The 7,104-nt window shown below is 36.7% G+C and overlaps 1 long non-coding RNA gene across 1 annotated transcript; it reads left to right on the top strand.

The window, feature by feature from the left end:
• Positions 1–673: 673 nt before the first annotated feature.
• Positions 674–5,562, top strand: LOC107566212 (uncharacterized). The gene is made up of 4 exons (XR_001606486.1): positions 674–834; positions 1,336–1,449; positions 5,017–5,125; positions 5,344–5,562. It is a non-coding gene; the product is annotated as an uncharacterized lncRNA (long non-coding RNA).
• Positions 5,563–7,104: the final 1,542 nt, after the last annotated feature.

Genomic DNA, 7,104 nt, shown 5'->3' with positions numbered 1-7,104 from the left:
AGAAGAAGAAGAAAGGGAAGTAAGGTAGTGTTTGCAGCCCCATACTGTTCAATATTATGATAAATTACATTTTTGATCAGGTTGCTAGCAAAAAACCCTACAAAGCATGAAACAGTAGATGTACACGTACCAATAAGTAGAGCAGAGGTCAAAACCATCATAAAGCAACATTCACTTAAAATATGGCAGGGATATTGGAACACAGCGGATACAGGATGTAATTTATACAGTATACAAAATCAAGTAGTCACAAGCATGAGGAAGAGCAGAAGCCCAAGGGAGCAGATGTTAGTCTCACGTCTTAGAATGGGTCACACTGGTTTAAATACAACATTGCACAGAATAGGAAAACATCCCACTGGATTATGCACTTATTGTAATGTACAAGAGACAGTGAAGCAAATACTGTTAGACTGCAAAAAATATGAAGATAGGGCAGAATTAAAGGCACAAATGGATGAACAAAGCATGACACTGGAGCATTTATTAGGGAAAGCATTTGGGAGAATACACAAATTATTAATGTTATTTTTTGAAAAACACTGGGTTAAGTGAAATAATTTAATAGGGATTTTTTTCTCTCTCTCTCTCTCCACCTCTCCTTTGATATCAGTCTAATACCCACACTCCAATCTAGTAGGTGGCGGTAATGCACCTTTGAGATGAGTTGCCAACCGCCATTAAACCTGAAAGAAGAAAGGGAAGTTATGGTAGATACAAAGGTTAACACTTCTCAAACATCTGCGATATGTAATTTATTCAGGTTTCAAGTGCCCTCAGTGCCTCTGCTGGACTGTTAGATACTGTAGAGGAGGCGCGGGAACACTGCAGCAGGTAAAAAACTATTGATTCGCGAGCGCATCCCTCCTTCAAACCGGTTTCAGGTCGCCGAAACTGGATTGAACAGCTAGTCCGCTCATTTCATATCATTTAAAAATTGTCGTCGTATTTGTTCAAATATGTGGTAGTATTCAGTAAAAGATTCATTGTTCCTTTTCTACTTAAACATCTAAGTGAAATAATGTTTTATACCAAAAGCGAGCTGTTGTGTGTTGTGCTTTTGACGTAGCACAGTAACGTTAATGGGAAAGTGAGCAGCATTACATAACATCACACGGACAGCTGGTGTAATCCCATTCCCAGCATGCACTGATTCTCACGACACTACTGCTCACTCTTTTATTATTACTTCAATAACACTTTAGTGCCATTGTAGACCGTGTTCAGATGCATTTGTAGTTTGTATGGCATGTGGTATCTTTTCACTCAACTGGTTTATCTTGCAGTCAGTCAAAACTTCCTTGTGTTTTAATGGCTGTTTTGGTTCTTCTCCAGCTCTTTTACTGGCTGTGCTCTTCCTGGTGTCCCACAATGCTGTCTGAACAAACCTCAGCTTGTCGGCAAGATCAGTCTGTGCTTTAGCAGTGGTGCTTTGGCCGCCCTTCGCTGGTAAGTGATGGTCGCATTTAATTTAAAGGGGTCATATGATGCTTTTTTGAAGATCATTATTTTGTGTATTTGGTGTAACAGAATTGCACGATGCGCAAAACTCCGCATTTGAACCGTCAATAGCAAATACTTAAACTAATAACAAAACAGTAGCTGATTCAGAAGCGCCAGATTGTCATAGCAAAGTCAGAATTACCTCCTCTCCTAGGTTCACGAAATGGTCGTCCATAAAATGCATTGCTGTTCTGTTGTAAGTAATCTTAAAGATTCCTAAATGCATCTACTTTCGGAAGACCAAATAAAGTGCTTTTGCTTTCGCCTAGAAACACACAGCGTCTCCCTGACATGGCTGCTTCAACACTAACTGCGGTTACTGAAACCACGCCTTCTTTCTTTGCGTGAACATTTGGGCGCATTATGCAAATATTTCCACACAGTGAGGTAGATGTGTGGGGGCGTGTTAGAATGAGCCGTTTTAGGAGGGCGTGGCAGAGTCTTAACTTTTATAAAGAATATCTCTTTGGATTTGAGACTTTAGTCTTTGCAACTTCAGGGATCTTATCTATGCACAATCAGCTTGTAACACTCCAAAGAGAAAGGAAAACTTGAAATCGCATCATATGACCCCTTTAATAAAACACACTTGTGTCAAATGTGTAGATAAAATACATCCAGCTTGAAATTAATGTTTATAAAAATTATTGCTTAAATAGCATAATGTCTCCGATATACTTGCATAGTTACTTTAAATTGCCTCCACATGATCTACATTTATTAATTTAGCAGACAGATTTATACAAAGGCAATCATATTTGTCACCGCTAACTACATACTAAAGATGTAAATGGGGTCTTAAATAGGCTGTCGTTATATTGGACATGGTAAGAGTTTAGGCTGTGCGATATGCGATAACTCATTAAATAATGCGATATGATAATGCTTAAAGTGCCACATGCTCAGATGAAACCGTTTTACTCAGCTGTTGCTGAGTCAGTTCTGTGAACTTCTATAACTATCTTGTCATATACAGTATATATGGTTTGTATGTATGTATCAAGAGCTCCTGTAAAACCACAACAAATTCCTTGTGTTTGCCCACACTTAAGTGGTGAATAAAGCTCATTCTGATTCTAATATAACTAGCATACATGTTTCACTTTTTGTGAGAAGAAAGCACCCCTACAACAACTTCTGAAAGTGAATGGTAGTTTAGGAACTGAATAATAAAAAGGAGAAATACAACACTGCTTAATATTTACTCTATGAATTCAATATGCACTGATTCTTATTTAAGCTACATAAGTTATTTAGGTAAGAGCAGTGAGTGATTTTCTCTTCGTCTTTTGTTCATGGCCCCAAATATTGCAAGACATAGCGATATGCATATTGCGATATGTACATTTGCGATATTTCGATAATTTCGATATATTGCACAGCCCTAGTAAGAGTGAACATAAGGCTAAATGGTGGACACCACATGGGGATGTTTTAGAAATGGTGTGAATAGGGTTGGGCGATATGGACAAACATATTATCACAATATTTTTTCCATGTCATTCAATATCAATATTTATTATGATATTTTGCTCATACCATAAATGGGCAAGGACATGCATACCACATGTTTGTTAGACCTCAGAAATGAATGCAAGCTTAACCTAGTTTAAGTAAACTCCACAGAGTAATCTAACCTTTTTTTCTTTCTTCTGGATTCTTGTTTTATTACATTTCTTATTAAAAAGGGTGTCTAAAGAAATTAATTCTTAAAACTTGAACAATTTAATTTTTTTATAGAATTAATGTGCATAAAAAAATATCATTTTTATTTTTGTCAAATAGGGTGCTGTACAACTGAATTATTTTACTGTATAAATTAAAACATTTAATTAAAATATTTTTATGATATTCTTTATAATAATATGCAAGCTACAACAACACTAATAATAATAATAATAAATGTAATGTTGTAATAAATTGTACTGATAAAATAATACTACTTATGAAGTATTGTTGTTGACTTTGCATGTTTTTGTCAATATTTTTAATCAAATAAAATGGTGAAATTCTTGTAAAGTGAATTCATAGCAGCTCTGGAGGTGAAATTCATTTGGAGTGTCTTTATATGAGATGCTCACAGGTCAAAGATGAAACGTGGTTTTTGAGCATCAAAACAATAACCATTTAATAAAGTTTTGGGGATTTTTTTCTCCCCGTACATTAGAATGTGTCCTGTTTAATTAAAAAAATTAATTTGAGCAAAAAATAATGACTATCATACATTTTTACCATGATCTTACCAGAACAAAAATGCAATTCAGTGTAACAATAATTTGTACATCAAAAAATCATGTCAGGTATATTTAGAACAAGAAACATTAGATGACATTAAAGGAACACGCCACTATTTTTGAAAATAGGCTCATTTTCCAACTCCCCTAGAGTTAAACAGTTGAGTTTTACCGTTTTACCGATCTTCGGATCTGGCCATAGCACTTTTAACTGCAGCTTAGCATAGATCATTGAATCTGATTAGACCGTTAGCATCTCGATGATATTACGCAGCGCCTGAAAATAAGCTTATTGGAAGTTACCTAGCTGGGGACTGTTTTCAGGTACTGTGTAATATCATTGCGCCTGCTGCACCCATAGTACGGCAGCAAAGTTCCTCGATTATTACAGAGTATAGTTCCTAGCCATATCGTCCTAGAAAATTGCAACTTTTCATTTTCCGTTGGTCTTGGTACATGATGTAACTACAGAAGAGTCAAGTTTTAAATAGGAAAAATATCAAAACTCTTTGGTCATTTTTGATCGAGATGCTAACGGTCTAATCCGATTCAATGATCTATGCTAAGCTGCAGCTAAAAGTGATACCGCCAGACCCAGAGATCGGCTGAATGGATTCGAAAACGGTGAAACTCAACTGTTTAACTCCAGGGAAGATGGAAAATGAGCCTATTTTCAAAATAGTGGCGTGTTCCTTTAAAAGACTATGTAAGGATCACAGTGCAGCACCCAAAAACAAATTTATTGTCATTTTTAAATATTTACTAATCTTTGACCCTCATACAAATTTCATCATACAGTATGCCATCACATGTGATTGAGTATGTGCAGTAGATGAGTAGATGAGTAGATGAACTGTAGCGCTCATTGACCCAGAAGAACACTGAACATACATGTTATGCAGATATTTTAGCATCATGCACCTGATTGTTTAGAGGTACTAGGCTAGATTAGGAATATTGGATTAAGTTTATCATCGATATTGTGCATTTATTTTTTCTGATAAATATTTATGTTGATTTATCAGCCAGCCCTAGGTGTAAATATGTTCTTCCAAAAATATCAGGGATCTTTGAATTTCAGCCATTCTTTCAGTCTTTCTATAATTGGTGATGTTGTGTGGTCCTTTGCACAATAATGCAGAGGGTCAGTTGGACGTCATACCAGAGATTGCAGTCTCTTTCATTATTATTCTGAGGCTGTTTGATGGTTCTTTGGCCTTAAACTCAAATATTGCTTGGTTAATATGTTACTTTTTCCTTTCTTTAATTTCATCTGTAGATTTGATCCAGTTCCATCTGATTGGGTTTGTCCGGGCTGTCTTCTCTTTTTGGTCCAACAGAAACGCTTCATTTAGTAGCCATGGTGTCCAGACCTGGAGACCTTCCAGGTAAAGGAGAGAGGCCTGTTTATTTTATAGTGCAGTGCCTAAAATGAAATTTTTGAAGGCTCGTCAAGGGTTTTAACATACTTTAACTTTCATTTTTAATAACTTTAAGAGACAGGATATGACAACAGTTCCTCTCTTTAAATGCATTAAATTGTGGCTCTTTGAAGTAGCTGTTTGTTCAGATGTTGTTGACAGAGTACTTTGCTCTTTTGCCTCAGCCCTGGAAGCAGGTCCAGGTGCTTCAGAGGGACTCCTCGGAGGGATGTCCATCCCTGTCGGGATGACCCGTCGAGCTCTCAGCTATGACGATAATCTTGAGCGCCCTATGTCTCCACCTCCAACCGACATTAATATTAACAACCTGTGGAGGCGACCTGTTATACCTGAGAGGAAGTTTGCACGACTTGCTGAGGTGCGTGTATATTGCTTATTCTGTGACCAATTTGCCCACAGGAACATAAACTGAATGTCACAATAAATCAGTTTGGTTGGAGCATGCCTGTTCTCAGTCTCAATTTGACCCTGCCCTTCTTTGATTGAGAAACAGTCTAGTGCAATTCAATACAAAGTAGGGCTGGGCGATATGGCCAAAAAAATGATATCTCTGTATATTTTGGCGGAATTGTGATATACGGTATAAATCTCTGTATTTTCTACATTCTATTTGGATTAAATAAATAAATAAATATATATTTTTTATTTATATATATATATACAGTGGGTACGGAAAGTATTCAGACCCCCTTAAATTTTTCACTCTTTGTTATATTGCAGCCATTTGCTAAAATCATTTAAGTTAATTTTTTTCCTCATTAATGTACACACAGCACCCCATATTGACAGAAAAACACAGAATTGTTGACATTTTTGCAGATTTATTAAAAAAGAAAAACTGAAATATCACATGGTCCTAAGTATTCAGACCCTTTGCTCACTATTTAGTAGAAGCACCCTTTTGATCTAATACAGCCATGAGTCTTTTTGGGAAAGATGCAACAAGTTTTTCACACCTGGATTCCACTGCACACAAGAACCCACACCTGGATTTGGGGGTCCTCTGCCATTCCTCCTTGCAGATCCTCTCCAGTTCTGTCAGGTTGGATGGTAAACGTTGGTGGCATTCCTTCACTGAAATCTGTGAAGTTTAGCGGAGAATCGCATGCACTAGGCTGGTGCACTCCTGACAGGAAATTGGAAATATTTCCATGACTTTCTAACATTTACAGATGGAGAATATACCTGTGAAATTTAAGTTATGAACTGAGAAAAATAGCACATCTCAAACGCATTAAACCCCGCAAGTAACGTCTCTGTCAGCAGCACATGTGTCTGTCAGAGCATCTGACTGGATTGAGCCGCTTTAAACCATACGTGTTAACTATATCTTACCAGTTATTTTAAAGCCCTTAATATAAAGCATGTCTCATGTTTAGGAAAAATTGGATTATGCCCTTTCCCTCCAGCAGTTCACTCTATGTCCTCTGCTATTATTCACATGCGCTCGTATCAAACTACTGTATATCAATATAGGCGGTATTGCCTCATACCATATCGCTTATAAAAAAATATATTGATATATAGGGTTGGGTATCGTTTTTTTTTTTTTTTTTACGATACCGCTGCCAAATCGATACTTTTTAAAACAGTACCGGTGTCTGAACCGATACTTAAGAAAAAAAAATTACCCAAAATAGGATGGGTTGGCTATAAACACATTTAATGTCCGTTTCATTCACCTGGACGCCAGAGGGCGCCCTCGCGCAGAAACTCCACGTGCATCACAGAAGGAATAGAACTCAGGAAATCCCTAATATGGACAAAGGCAATCATTGTAACTTGAGTAAACAGAAGATATAAATGTTTTGAATGGAAAAAACAAAGACTATAAACACTCGACTGCGACAATGTATAGTTTATCTGTATTTATTCAAGCCATCTTTGTTTGTTTTCATCATAATTAAGTATATTTATAATCCATT

This window comes from Sinocyclocheilus grahami, unplaced genomic scaffold (genome assembly GCF_001515645.1).
Source record: "Sinocyclocheilus grahami isolate Dianchi unplaced genomic scaffold, SAMN03320097.WGS_v1.1 scaffold1059.1, whole genome shotgun sequence".
Classification (NCBI taxonomy): domain Eukaryota; kingdom Metazoa; phylum Chordata; class Actinopteri; order Cypriniformes; family Cyprinidae; genus Sinocyclocheilus; species Sinocyclocheilus grahami.
Note: the sequence above shows the minus strand (reverse complement) of the source record. Positions and strands in the feature narration are given on the sequence as shown.